The following is a 15,833-nucleotide window of genomic DNA, read 5'->3' as shown; positions in this document are numbered from 1 at the left end:
AAGGTCGTTATAATCGTTGTAGCGCTCTTGATGGGAACTATGTTGAATAATAAAAACGAATTTTGGCAAAAAAATGTGTTTTTCTTTGTTAGACCGGGGACTTATCAGCCAACCTGTTATATGTCCAAAATACCCATATTTTCTTTGTAAAATCGCCACTACAAAGTCGAAAAATTGTACAAATGAAATAAATTTGCATATACCTCTAAATACATATACATCGACCTATAAATCATTAATGCACTTTTGCGGAGTTGCATAACTTTTGCAATTGCTTTAGATTTAAATATATGTATATGGCACCATAAACCTTTATCTATAGCACCCAATAAATTCTAAGGATTTGAGATGGTGTGGAAAATATAGATCTAGAAGTTGGTGAAGTGTATATTATAGTCGGCCCTGCCCGACTTAATTGTTCCTTAATTGTTTTTTTTTCTTTTATCAGAAATTCTTTAAATTTTAACTATAAAATAGATTTTTTGTTCAATCCAAGGAGCAAATATTTCGATTAATTTAAAGATTATTTCTTAACATCAAAAATGTTTGACTTCACGGACAGACGCAGACTTCAAAAATTCGTGTCCTAAATTTAATGAAAAAAAAATTAAAGCAAAGATTATAAATGTCCATAATTAAGTTTCGTTATTTTAGAGATATTTGTCCTTAATATTGTGTAAAAAACATGTCATAAAATTCAGGTCGCAGACACGCAAATCAAAAAAATATTTGAAAAACGTGGACCGAGAAAGTTTTTCTTTTGTTAGAGTTTTTTGAATTTCTTCGAACTTTTATCACCAAAAAAATCGTTTGTTATTTTTTATTTTTTCAGTAAAAAAAATATTTTTGAGCCAACAACACAGTCCATTTCGTTTATATCAAGCACTGTTATTTTCTGACTTTAAGTCTTAATAAGACACATTTGACAGTTTCATAGTAAAAATTTTATTTAGTAGTATGTAATGTTGAATATCTTTTCGGAATCTTCCGAACATATCTGGAATATATGTAAAAAAAAAACTTTTTGGTGTTCGGTCGAAGCAGGGATCGAACCCTTGGTATGCAAAGCGGACCCTTGGTATGCAAGGCGGATGTACCAACCACTGATCCACGGTGCCCAACTAAATGTATGTTTCTGTTAAATAAAATTTGTTTCATCAGCTCGTGGGCGCCGCAAACTATGCAATATAAATATAACTTATAACGATAATTGTCTATTGATAACAATAACAGCTACGTAGCTACGTAGTAGGATAGTGTGTTGGCTTACAAATTGCATGGTCCGCGGTTCGATTCTTCGACCAGGCGAAATGTAAAATTTAACTCTTATACTACGTTGGGTATTAGGTCTTATTTTTCATCACCGAATTTCTTACTTTTGAATTATAATTAAAAGTTCTTGCTTCTCAGCATGAATTGAGCATATGTTACCAATTAATGCACTGAGTGATAGAAATTGTTAATTATATTCGAACAGTAAGATATGCGGTGTTGAAAAATACGATATGGGTCATTAAATGATTCCAACGTAGTATAAGGGTTTAACAAATTTATAAAATCGAATAATTTCTTCTACATTGTTTGTAACATATTACAGAAAAAGGTGCTAAGAACTAAAAAACCTCGTGAAAGTGTGAGAGATGTGAGGAAAAATGCAATTAAAAAAGAAATACAATTATAAAAGAAAATATTGTTTTTTGTTTTTGAGTTAGTCTTTATGAAAGTGTTTTTACATCCTGGAAAAGAAAAATATATATACTTTTCTTCCAAATAAACTTTCTTGCAGTGAAAAGCAAATGAGAAACGATCTTTGTTTGTTTTTAATTTCGTTTGGGATAAAAGAATTATTTTTTTGCGTGTAGGTCAATATTTTTCAGTGTATGAATCACAACCACAGAATCCTAACTAACGATAAACATCTTTTGATTCGACTCAACTGTTTTGAGTGTATGGTAGAGGATACAAAAATTCACATTCGTGCCAATTGTCAAACTTTAAGTTCAGTCATCACGCAAGAATTTTATTAATAAAGATTATTTTAAATATACTATACTTCTTTCCTGAACCGATAAGAAATTGTTCACACTCAAATAGGAAACGATTATCCCCTTCGATAATCCTCAAAGAACAACTTAAACTTAACAATAAATTCAAGTTCATAAAAATGCCAATGTCAATTGGAAATATTATAAAACAAAGCCAAAAATTCAGAACAAATGCCATATAACCTTGAGAACTAAAACCACCATACAGTATACATATATACAGATGAGGTAATAAATATCAAAAGTCGTTTAGACGAAAAACAAAAAGCAATTTTTTCTAAATTATTCATAATGAAATCTATTCCATTAAGTGTTTATATGTCAATGAACTACGGCGGAAGAAAGCCATGTAGGGCGACTGAAGGAGTATAAAAAAGGAATAATGGCAAAAAAAGGAAAGGAGCAACTATATATTGGAGACAATTACCACAGCCACAGGATAAACACGCGACTGAACGAACACAACCACAACCACAGCAAAAAAAAAAAAACAAAAACCAAAGCAATCAAGTTAATATCATTGTGTGAATATACATGAACACACATACAGTATACACTCTTGTACTCTCTTGAAGGAAACGGAAATTATTACCACCGCGTATAACCAACACGCACACAACTATAATTTATAGCCTATTTTGTTAATGCGGTCTGTGAAATTTGTTATAGGGTAAAATGAAATTGAAATAGAAAACATTGGTATTGAATATCCCAGACAGAATGGAAACGTAATTTGAAACTACATAAAAATATCCAAAAAATGGATAGCAAAGTAGCACACAAAGAAAACCTTATTTGCTTCAAAATGAAAATATCTTTTGATATAAAGTACTTTAAATTGTCTTCAAGTGATTTTAAAAGATTTTGTCTTGTCCAAATACTTGTATTGATCGTCTATCTGAAATGATTGTTACTCTATTATTTCAGATAGTAACACAGACTAGCATCCGTTTGAAAGAGAAAGAACTAAATAATAACAATAGTTCGAGGCGTTAGACGACTTCCTCAACTGCTAAAACCATACAATTATGAAAAGACCAAAAATTAATCCCGATGACCGCTTTAAGGACTGCCAATAAGCAAATCTCAGTCCTTATCGTATCGGCGGTATATTCGAACCGAGTATTCCACCACCGAGTATGCCCTCAAAACGTACGATATGATGCTAGACTCCGATATGACCTTAGCTTAAAAACGTCATGTAGGAAAAGTGGCTTAGCCCGGATTAATACCTCCAATACGGATCGAATATCTCCAATACATTGACATACTACAGCCCTATGATGCGTTTACTCTCCCAGCAAAAAAAGCGTCGCCAAAAGAGTAATGAAAATGTTCTTTTTGGATCCGGAAGAGGTGCAAAATTGACGCAGAAGCGATGAATTTAACATGGGCTTGTCATAGGACGGAAGTCCTCCATTTCAACAGCCATTGCACTGAATTTGCATCACTTCTTTAGGTGTGATCCGAATTCAATGTTTTGGATGTAAATTTAAAAATTCTGTAATATTTTGTCAAATACATAATTTTTATAATTTTTTATAATTTCTAATGGATTCTAACGCTTGTCGGAAACGTTTGACCTCAAATATTTTCAAAAATTCACAATTTTTGCAGACAAAATTTAAATGATTTGTACCATTTTATGAATTCTTACTCTGTTCTTAACTTACCCATTGAAATTACCCCTTAAAAGTATGAAAAAACCAAGTTATAAAAAACTGAATTAAAAGAACTTCCTGGGTAGTTAAAAAAAACATCATTGGGAGTGCATCTTCTGGAAGTGCTTTTAAAGTTGTGCCTTTGGAAGAACTTCCAAATGTTTTTGCTGGGCTTCTTATGTTTGGTCTAGTGAATCACACATTGTGAATACCAGAAAACGATGGCGATCCTTTTTCCGGCTATTGAAAAAGATTTCGAATTCGTCGGAGCCTATTCGATGGATATAGTCTATTGTTTGGACTATTTATTGAGCCTCGGTTTGTAGTTGCGGATCTTCGTTTCATCGATTGTAACGAAACGATGAAGAGAAACTCCCTCGAGGTTCGGTAATGACCTTGTTAGAGATTGTGGATTTTTGTCATTTTATCGGACCAGCATCCAACATCACAGAAAGTAGACTTCCAGCTGCTTGAATTGCAAAAGACAAAAGGACAGCAAAACTTATTGGTCGCTCTATAGAAAGAAACCCAATGTTGGTAAGGACATATCCACATATCTTCCAATGAACACATGGTATGACCGATACATTCGGATGGTTTTTGAAGCCAAATGAGTCCTGCAAAACAACTATAACGCAAACAGGTGGTTCATTATCAAAATAGAGGGAAACGACTTAACTGACTCTAGAGATTGGTAAGATAGTCGACGAGCGCAAGCGAAACACTTGGTTGAAGCAATGTAACCTAGACAATAGCACAGGTAAGTTTTTGGTAAACAGTAAGAGCCGTTTTGAACGCAGCTATAAGGGACGATGTGATCCCAGTTACGTTTGGTGACGTAACGGTGACAGATCCGAAAAGATGCGTGAGTTCTTTCAACCGATAGATTTTCGAGCATCCCGAAAGTGATAGAGTGAAGCAGAGATGGTCTGCATCAAACTGTTTTAGGTTTGCGACTGTCGTAAAGTTGTAAAAATCGTAAACGTCACATTCGCGTTGTAAATGTAGAAAAAGTACCAAACGTCACAAACTCAAAATATTTCAGTCACATCAGGAATACCGCGCAGAAGTTTGAATTCTCAGGATTGTTCATAAAATTGTTAACGAATTTAAAACTAAACTTATTCCAATAGGAGACTCCAAGCCAAAATTACTATGTACTACTCGTGACGGTCTATACTATACCTGATTAACCTTTCACAAATGAACAAATTTCTGTAGTAACTGGCAGCAGGACCACCACTACTTTAGTCTTGCAAAAGTGAACTGTTGTTTAGAGAGGATTTTATATTTTATAAAATGACTTCTTAGAGCCATACTAATTAAAAATTGTCAAAACTCTAGCTTTTCGTTCGCTGACGCAACAGAAGCTTGAATGAACATTATGGACCACGCAAACACCGAATAATTTGAAGTTGCGAAGGAGACATGTAAGAATATCAGACTTTTCAATAAACATACGATTTGCATCCCTTGTATCGGGGAGCCATACAAAATTAAATTTAAAACGGTTCATAATTTCTTTTATTCAAAATTAGGTTTTCTACATTAGGTTTACGACTTTTGCAACATACGTATTATACCGTCGTAAATGTATGTCGCAAAATTCACTGTTTGCGACAGGCCAACCCTGGAGTGAAAGGGGATAGACACCGCAAAACAATTCAATCCGCTGGGCCCCGACGGAATTTCTATGCTAATGCTGAAGCATATGGAAATACTGGGAGTTGAGACTTTTACCAGTCTCTGGAAATGTCTGGAAAATGATAGTCGATACGAGCAAGGGTGATCCTTAAAGACGGATCTTCCTTCCCTCGCCAGTAGTCAAGACCTTTGAGGCACCATTCCTCTCCAGAATTTCCAGCTGCAAACTATCAACATGGATTCCGCAAAGACCATAGCACAACAACAGCTTTGCATACTATTTCAGCATACATAAATAAAGGACTCAACCAGTCCAAGCCGTGCCGCAAGATCGTCCTCGTGGCGCATGACCTACCGAAAACATTCGATAGGGTCAACAATGCCACTCTGTTCGAGGACATCGAAAACACATGCCTAGCGGCAGGAACCAAACATTGGATTTTTAATTATTTGTGCGGGTGTCAGTCGTATATAGAATTTAGGAATAGAGACCCCATAGAGTGAAACAGGGAGTTCCCCAGGGTGGGGTGATATCTCCGGCATTGTTTAACCTCTACACTCTCAAAAAAATCGCTTCTGTAACATATACCCCAAACACATTTTGCTTCAAGCATATATATATATTTTCAGGATTGGCCCAAACAAAATATTGTTTGTATTGTTCAAACATATTATGTTTCACCTTAGGCATACACGGGTAGAAAAAAATTTTAATGAAATTTTCTTTGTGTATATATATTTTTTACTTCCATCCTTTTACTTGCAGCATACTCTCTAGGTCTCTCTTCGCCAATGTGGTATCACAATGGACTGAATAGTCTAAGTGAGCCTGATACATCGGGCTGCCACCTAACCTAACCTAAGTCTCTCTTTCACCAAATCCCCAGCCAAACTATTCACAAACTACCCCAAGATTCTCGGGGTTATATGCGACAACCCTTTCAGGTCGTTTGCCCTTGTCACTGCAATTTGTGATAAGCTTCGCTATATAAATAACGGACATGCCGGCAGCACTTCTGGTGCTTAGAAACTTGGTTGACTACATATAAGGCAATTGGTCGGTCAGTAGTAAACTATACAGCACCAGTATGGACACCTCAGACAAACGACACGCAGTGGAATTTCATACAAACCTGTCAAAACGCTGCTCTTAGAACTGCGACTGGATGTCTTCGCAGCACACCCCTGGATAACCTTTATGTGGAGACAAAGATCATCTCTGAGTGTAGACACAATTACATGTTGTCAAAGCAGTATCTCCTCGGTTGTTATCGCAACGGCAACCACCACCTAAGAAAGTAAGCGTTGATCCTCACTATCTAGAGCGCGAGATCCAGCGTTACAAAAGAGAGCCTCCATATCTGGCAATATACCAGACAGGTCTGAGCAGGATTCATACTGTAGCTGAAGCAGTAAGAAACCTACTGGAAATTAGTACAAATTGCCACTAATGGACCCATTACAGGACTAGTGCTCTATTGATTTTTATACTCACTTGATATTAAAATCTATTTGAATCCACACTTTTACTACAAGGCAACTATTAGAATTATTTATTGTCCTACATATTCTTTTCTGGTGCGATACGGACGGAAACAGGGCCCTAAAAGTTTGCCCCAGACTGTTTCATGAGCAGTTGTCTATGGGGTAGTCCTACTAGGTTGTTCCAGGACGTGTCCTTTTGGATGAGTCCAAGTCATGTCCTAAAGTGTAAATTTTCCCAGGCAATAAAAAAACCCATGTTAAAGTGACCGGTCCATTCCTTACGCTTGTACCAGAACTGTGATTGGTCCATACATACCAGGGACTAGCCCTGTACCGGTTCTGGGGTTGATCCATTTCCCGTAGGGAAGGTACAAGGTTAATTCTGTTCTTAAAGCTCGGGCGCCCACAGCACCGCAGGAAAAAGTCCTCCCACGGCAGACGGCAAGATAGCTTTGGCCCAACTAAGATAAGTACTGCCGCATCAATTCCTACCTATCAGTGATTGATAGCATGATAGCTGATGTGTGTCCCATCGAAAGGGTGATACGGTCAAAATTTGGTCAAGGGAAAACGCGTGTAAATCGGTGAAATCGTTTATTTAAAAAATCAAATTAAATTTCTTTTTCAAGTTCAATTAGTATAAAATTCAGGAAAAATATTCAGTTAGGCTTTCGCTTTTCCAAATCCGAATTGCCGGGCCTCACGCTTGACACCTGCCATCAGATTTTGTACAGCCACCTTGTCCACCTTCTTCGCGGCAGAAAGCCAGTTTGCCTTGAACTGCTGCTCGTCCTTAGCAGTTTTTTTGGTCTTCATTAGGTTCCGCTTGACAATAGTCCAGTATTTCTCAATTGGGCGGAGCTCTGGCGTGTTGGGAGGGTTATTGTCCTTGGGAACCACCTGCACGTTGTTGGCGGCGTACCACTTCAAACACTCTTTCACGTAAATTTCTTGGTTGACAGTCCCGGAAGCTATGAAAATGCTGCTTTTCAAGCCACAGGTACAGATGGCTTGCCAAACCAGATATTTCTTTGCGAACGTTGACAGTTTTATGTGCTTGAAAATATGTGCTACCTTTCCCCTTCCTTTTGTCGTATAAAACTCCTGTCCCGGAAGCTGCTTGTAGTCTGCTTTGACGTAGGTTTCGTCGTCCATTACCACACAGTCAAACATCGTCAGCATCGTCGTGTACAGCCTCCGGGATCGCGCTTTGGCCGTCGTATTTTGTTTATCATCGAGATTTGGAGTCACTACCTTCTTGTAAGTCGATAGTCCGGCTCGTTTTTTGGCTCGATGCACGATTGTAGACGATACACCCAGCTTATTTACGGCATCTCGGAGAGAGAGGTTAGGGTTTCGCTTGAAATTTCCCCCCGATCCAGACTTCCTGGCTGTCGACAAACGTTCCCCAAACACTTTAATTACATTTGTAACGGTTGATTTGGCAACTTTTAGCGATTTTGCCAGCTTTGCGTGCGAGTAGCTCGGATTTTCGCGATGCACTAGCAAAATTTTGATACGCTGCTCTTCTTGCTTGGACGGCATTTTGACAACTGAAGAGTGAATTCCAAAATCAAAATAGAAGCAACATTCTACACACACCACTTCAAAATGAGGGGTGTTCAGGTTTTTTAAATGCAAAATTGAAAGAAATACGTCAAGTTTATATTGACCAAATTTTGACCGTATCACCCTTTACCACCACGGATAGGTTTTGCTTGCCCCGGTAAACCTACACGACTCACAACCAGATCAATCTGGATGCATCCGTTCTTAGTCGCAGCGTTCCCTGATCTGGACACAAACTAATGTACCAAAATACAAACCAAAAAATGGGTCAAATCACAATAAATACATATTCTATCAGTGTATGACTGACTGTGTCAGCAAAATATTTTGGATATTAACATCTTTCACATTTTTTTGTGGATGTCCTGATTTTTAAATCTTGACATTGAAATTTTTCTACAGTCGGTTGTTTTTCTGTGAAATTTAACCGACAAATAATTTGAATACCTTACCGTAGTATTGTGTTTTTCTCTAATGGTTTGTGTATGTAGTGCGCTCTAATATTGCTGTTTTATTATTCTTAATGCTAATGACAAACATACGAAAAGTTGTAAATTACCTTATGGAAGGGTATGGGTACGGGGATAACAAGATATAACTACAGCTACTACAAGTATACCGCCACCAAACATATGTGTCTACATACATACGTACTAAGGGTAAATCTGAATATAGATGGAAGACAGACAGATATGTACGTAGGTAGGTGCTCGATTATGATATCATATTTTATATGGTGGATTAAATTAAAACCAGTTCCAAAGAAAACAAGACAAAAAAAAAACAAAACAATTTTTGTTTGATGTGTTAAGCAATCCTACATTTTGAGATACAGCTTAAATGTGTCAGAAATTAATTTTTGTTCTATATTTAAGTGCAATGCGAAGAAAATGAGAGGAAGAAACTTAACATGTCGGGATAATGTGACTTGCAACAAAAATTACTACAATAAAAACGAATTAATATACCGGTTGTAGATGTTTGTTATCAAGTTCACCCTGGTATATATTTCAAAGTAGAAATTGAAGCTACTACATAACATTTTATATCCTCCACCATAGGATGGGGGGTATATTAACTTTGTCATTCCGTTTGTAACACATCGAAATATTGCTCTAAAACCCCATAAAGTATATATATTCTGGGTCGTGGTGAAATTCTGAGGCGATATAAGCATGTCCGTACGTCCGTCTGTTGAAATCACGCTAACTTCCGAACGAAACAAGCTATCGACTTGAAACTTGGCACAAGTAGTTGTTATTGATGTAGGTCGGACTTTACGTATAGCCCCCATTTAAGCCGACGCTCAGATTTGCCTTGCGGAGCCACTTGGAGGAGAAAAATTCATCCGATCCGGTTGAAATTTGATACATGGTGCCAGTATATTGTCTCTAACAACCATGCAAAAAGTGGTCCAATTCGGTTTATAATTATATATAGCCCCTATATAAACCGATCCCCAGATTTGGCTTGCGGAGCCTCTAAGAGAAGCAACTTTCATCCGATCTAGCTGAAATTTGGTACATGGTGTTAGTATATGGTCTCTAAGAACCATGCAAAAATTGGTCCACATCGGTCCTTAATTATATATAGGCCCCATATAAACCGATCCCCAGATTTGACCTCCGGAGCCCCGTGGATGAGCAAAATTCATCCGATCCGGTTGAAATTTGGTACGTGGTGTTAGTATATGGTCTTTAACAACCATGCAGGAATTGGTCCACAATTATATGTAGCCCCCATATAAACCGATCCCCAGATTTGACCTTCGGAGCTCTTGGAGGAGCAAAATTCATCCGATCCGGTTGAAATTTGGTACATTGCGCTAGTATATGGCCGCTAACAACCATGCCAAAATTGGTCCATGTCGGTCTATAGTTATAACCAAAATTTTATTTCTATAGAAAATGTTGTCAAAATTTTATTGCTATAGAAAATTGGGTCAAATTTTGTTACTATAAAAAATTTTGTCAAAATTTTAGTACTATACAAAATTTTGTCAAGATTTTATTTCTATAGAAAATTTTGTCAAAATTTTATTTTTATAAAAAATTTTGTAAAAATTGTATTTTGTTAGAAAATTTTGTCAACTTTTTATTTCTTCAAAAAATTTTGTCAGCATTTTATTTTTATAGAAAAGTTTGTCAAAATTTTATTTGTATAGAAAATTTTGTCAAAAATTTATTGCTATAGAAAATTTTGTAAAAATTTTGTCAATTATATACGTATTTAATCGTCCTTTTCTGTTTAATATATACCCCGTATGGACTAACTTACAATTGAGAAGACGGTGTTAAGAAATTTTAAGATACCTTGCCATCGGCAAGTGTTACCCCAACACAAGTAATGCGATTGTGGATGACAGTATTTAGTACGAGTTTCTATGTAATCCATGGTGGAGGGTACATAAGATTCGGCCTGGCCGAACTTACGGCCGTATATACTTGTTTTAATTAGATCAATTAATTTTTTAATTGACTTTCAATTACTTTTTTAATTGATACTATCATTTCTGCGATTGAAGACATTTCAATTAAAAATTAATTGAATGAATTTCGTGATTGAAGACAAAAAATATTTTTTTTGTGTCTCCAATTGGATTTATATTTGGATTTAAGTAAAAACTTAGTAAATTCAATGAATAGAGTAGGATGAATATACATTTATAAGTTATTTTGAACCAGAATTTTAATTTATATATTTTTAGTTTGAAATATTTTTTTATTAAAATAAACAAGTATATACGACCGTAAGTTCGGCCAGGCCGAATCTTATGTACCCTCCACCATGGATTGCGTAGAAATTTCTACGAAAGACTGTCATCCACAATCGAATTAAGTAGGTTGTGGTATCTTAAAACTTCTTAACGTCGTTTTCTAAATTGTGAGTTAGTCCATACGTGGTATATCTGGGGATCGGTTTATATGGGGGCTATATATAATTATGGATCGATGTGGACCAATTTTTGCATGATTGTTAGAGACTATATAATAACACCATGTACCAAATTTCAGTCGGATCGGATGAAATTTGCTTCTCTTAGAGGATTCGCAAGCCAAATCTGGGGGTCCGTTTATATGGGGGCTATACGTAAAAGTGGACCGGTATGACACATTTGCAATACCATCAGACCTACATCAATAACAACTACTTGTGCCAAGTTTCAAGTCGATAGCTTGTTTCGTTCGGAAGTTAGCGTGATTTCAACAGACGGACGGACGGACATGCTTAGATTGACTCAGAATTTCACCACGGAATGACAAAGTTAATATACCCCCATCCTATGGTGGAGGGTATAAATATTAAGTGAGATATTTAATATTTTGTATTAATTGAGACAATTAATATTTTATTTAAAACCGTAAAAACTTTCAATCATTTTATTAACTGAATTAATTTTTGTTTTTATTGAATTAATAAAATAATTGTATCAGTTAATTTGATTAATTAATTTTCAACTGTTCATTAAATATAATTTTTTCTTTGAATATAGTATGAATTAGGGTGTAATCATAGTCTATGACTATTTCTCGACCTTTTGTTCTTTCATACATTAATATATGTCAGCATTTTTGAAATGAACTTTTAAAACTTTTTAAATATGCATGTAAATTTGTCATCATCAAAAAAAATGCAACATAAACCACCCTCATTTCAAATACGTAGATAGAAGAAAGCAAGCATAACAGCACATAAAACAAGACTTGGGTATAGTGACCTGTAGTAATTATATACTTACAATTTAATCGCTGACTAGTGTCCGATTAACAGTAAACTTGGAGGGCGATAGTTCTCCGTTTATGTATCCTTTGAATCAAATGTCCTTTACGTATTCACAACCCACAATGTACAAAAAAAATTATGAGGTTTATTTACACAAGAAAGAAAAAACCTTTTTGTCCTTTAATAGAAAAATGTTTCTATTTTCATAAGGGGAAATTTTTAGAATTTTTTATTGTTATGACTTTAGTCTCGGTTGTAGTGCAGTTCTTCACAATAAAATAAGAAAAAGGACACCACGTTTGACAGACACGTTTATGCTACAGTTCTTATGCGTTTCTTTACAGTCCTTAGAGGGTCCTTTGTTTTTAAACAAAGGATTTTAGAATTGCATATGATGTTTTAGAAATGTTGCTATTATTGTTGTTATTGCTATTGGTGTTGTTGTATTGGTTTTTGTTGTTGTTTCTTCAAAGACCAAACTATTTGATTTTATGTTACTTTTCTCTTTTTGTTAATCGTAATAAAAAAAGAAAAATACTAGTATTTTTTTGTTTTTTGTTCGTTAAAATTGGTGAGAGAAAATAATAAGAGTCGTTATAGTTCAGTTCACTTTAAGGCAAAATATGATGGAATTTTAAATATTGTCGTTTCAACGGTTTCACTTGTATAATTTCGTTGTTTTAAGTCACAAATAATCCAATTTTTGTTGTTGTTTTCAATATTTACTTTTGTTTTTTATATTTGTTTAATAATTTTCTGGATTTTTTGTGTGCTTCTTTTGTTGGTGCTTAGACTTTATACTTTTGTTTATTATTTTCTATTTAAAAAAAATATTCGTTTAGATTACGTTTGTTTTTTATTTTTTTTGCCAGAAATAGAACCGTTCGTTAGCGCTGTTAAATGAAAACTGTTTCGTGGTTTCTTCGTTCAATGGCTATTTTGCTTAGAGTTTGTTTTGTGTTTGTTACATAGCTCTGTTAAATGGCTAAGCTTTATTGGAAAGCTTTTTTCGGGCTATTATTAACGATTCGCTGTTAAATTACTGTGCGATGGTGTTTAACGGTATATTTGTTTGTATGTATACTAAAGATGGTGTTTTTGTTTAGCATACTGTTACTGTAACAGTGACTCTGACCATTGTATCCATTTATTCTGTAAAGCAAAGGCATACTCGTAGGTGCATAGGTGGCAACACAGTGGTATTAGGAAATCTTCTGTTTTTATTGTAGTCTTTCGTAGATGGTGTCATTGAATTTGTTACAATATGGCAAAATGATTTAAGATAAGCTTTTCTTGTAAATATCATTTAAATACAAATGACTAAATATTTATTAATACATATGATAAACGGATTATATGGAAGGAATATTAAAAACGAATTAATGGGTTAAATTTCTTTAATTTTGTACACCCAAATTTTTTTTTCTGATTCAATAGCGAAATTAATTGATCCAATTAATTTTTTAATTGAAATGTCTTCAATCACAAAATGATAGTATCAATCACAATTTTTATTGAGCATAAAAAAACCTTCATTAAAAGATTAATTGATTTCATTCGCAAATTTCAATTAATTTTTTTATTGATTCAATTAAAAATGTTGATGTTGATTGCAAAACTAACTTAACTTTTTAATTAAAAACGTAACTAATTTCAACTACTTTCTTAAATGACTTACCCCCATTTTGATGAAGCTCCGTTAGTGCTCCGTTAACTAACGAACTTTTAAACCATATTATAGACGTAGCTGTCCTCTTGCCTATATATTCCATATGCCTATATATTCCATAACTGTCTTCCAAGTTTGATTAAAAAGTTTATTGTATCAATTAATCAGTTTTGTTGTTTTGATTTCAGCTTAACACCATGCGTTGAATAAAAAGTATATTTGTCAAATTTATTTGGACAAAGCCCTGTAGACTGCAAGATGGTTGAATGGACGGCCGTTTCGGAATTACCACCTTCCTCATCCGATTCCTCTACTTGCAGCGAAACTATCAAATAAATTTGACAAATGTATTTTTCCTCTGTTGGTTAATCCACTCTTGTAGTTTAGTCAACGCATGGTTTTAATCTGAAATCAAAACAACAAAAATGATTGAAGAACAAACCAACAATAAACAAGTATATACGGTCGTAAGTTCGGCCAGGCCGAATGTACGCTCCACCATGGATTGCGTAGAAACTTCTACGAAAAACTGCCATCCACAATCGAATTAATTGGGTTGTGGTATCTTAAAACTTCATAACTTGTTCACCTTCTTCGCCGCAGAAAGCCAGTTTGCCTTGAACTGCTGCTCGTCCTTAGCAGTTTTTTTGGTCTTCTTTAGGTTCCGCTTGACAATAGCCCAGTATTTCTCAATTGGGAGGGTTCTTGTACTTGGGAACCACCTGCACGTTGTTGGTGGCGTACCACTCCATGGCCTTTTTACCGTAATGGCAAGATGCCAAATCCGGCCAAAACAGTACGGAACAACCGTGTTTCTTCAGGAAAGGCAGCAGACGTTTATTCAAACACTCTTTCACGTAAATTTCTTGGTTGACAGTCCCGGAAGCTATGAAAATGCTGCTTTTCAAGCCACGGGTACAGATGGCTTGCCAGACCAGATATTTCTTTGCGAACTTTGACAGTTTTATGTGCTTGAAAATATCTGCTACCTTTCCCCTTCCTTTTGCCGTATAAAACTCCTGTCCCGGAAGCTGCTTGTAGTCGGCTTTGGCGTAGGTTTTGTCGTCCATTATCACGCAGTTAAACTTCGTCAGCATCATCGTCTACAACCTCCGGGCGCTTTGGCCGTCGTATTTTGTTTATCATCGCGATTTGGAGTCACTACCTTCTTATAAGTCGATAGTCCGGCTCGTTTTTTGGCTCGATGCACGGTTGTAGACGATACACCCAGCTTATTTGCGGCATCTCGGAGAGAGAGGTTAGGGTTTCGCTTGAAACTACCGGCAACTCTCTTTGTCGTCTCAGCGGCTTCCGGTTTTCGATTTCCCCCCGATCCAGACTTCCTGGCTGTCGACAAACGTTCCCCAAACACTTTAATTACATTTGTAACGGTTGATTTGGCAACTTTTAGCGATTTTGCCAGCTTTGCGTGCGAGTAGCTCGGATTTTCGCGATGCGCGAGCAAAATTTTGATACGCTGCTCTTCTTGCTTGGACCGCATTTTGACAACTGAAGAGTGAATTCCAAAATCAAAATAGGAGTAACATTCTACACACACACACACCTTCAAAATGAGGGGTGTTCAGGTTTTTTAAATGCAAAATTGAAAGAAATACGTCAAGTTTATATTGACCAAATTTTGACCGTATCACCCTTTATATAAAGTGGAAGTGGACCAATTTCTGCATGGTCATTAGAGACCATATACTAACACCATGTACCACATTTTAGCCGGGTAGGATGAAATTTGATCTTTAGAGGCTTCGCAAGCCAAATCGGAGGATCGGTTTATATGGTGCTATATATAATTATTGACCGATGTGAACCAATTTTTGCATGGTTGTGAGAGACCATATACTAACACCATGTACAAAATTTCAGCCGGATCGGATTAAATTTGCTTCTCTTAGAGGCTCCGCAAGCCAAATTTTAGCGTCGGTTTATATGGGGGCTATACGTAAAAGTGGTTCAATATGGCCCATTTGCAATACCATCCGACCTACATCAATAGCAACTACTTGTGCCAAGTTTCAAGTC

At 35.8% G+C, this 15,833-nt stretch overlaps 1 protein-coding gene across 11 annotated transcripts in view; it reads right to left on the bottom strand.

The window, feature by feature from the left end:
* LOC142226453 (uncharacterized) overlaps positions 1-13,023 on the bottom strand; it is a 122,830-nt gene extending 109,807 nt beyond the window's left edge. For all 11 annotated transcript variants that reach the window (XM_075296491.1, XM_075296492.1, XM_075296481.1 and 8 more), the window contains exon 1: positions 12,144-13,023. The gene's annotated coding sequence lies outside the window, so the exon portion shown is untranslated. The remainder of the gene's footprint in view (positions 1-12,143) is intronic.
* Between the last annotated feature and the right edge of the window lie 2,810 nt (positions 13,024-15,833).

Source organism: Haematobia irritans, chromosome 2 (genome assembly GCF_050003625.1).
Source record: "Haematobia irritans isolate KBUSLIRL chromosome 2, ASM5000362v1, whole genome shotgun sequence".
NCBI classification, from domain to species: Eukaryota; Metazoa; Arthropoda; class Insecta; order Diptera; family Muscidae; genus Haematobia; species Haematobia irritans.
This window is presented reverse-complemented; position numbering and strand designations above follow the sequence as displayed.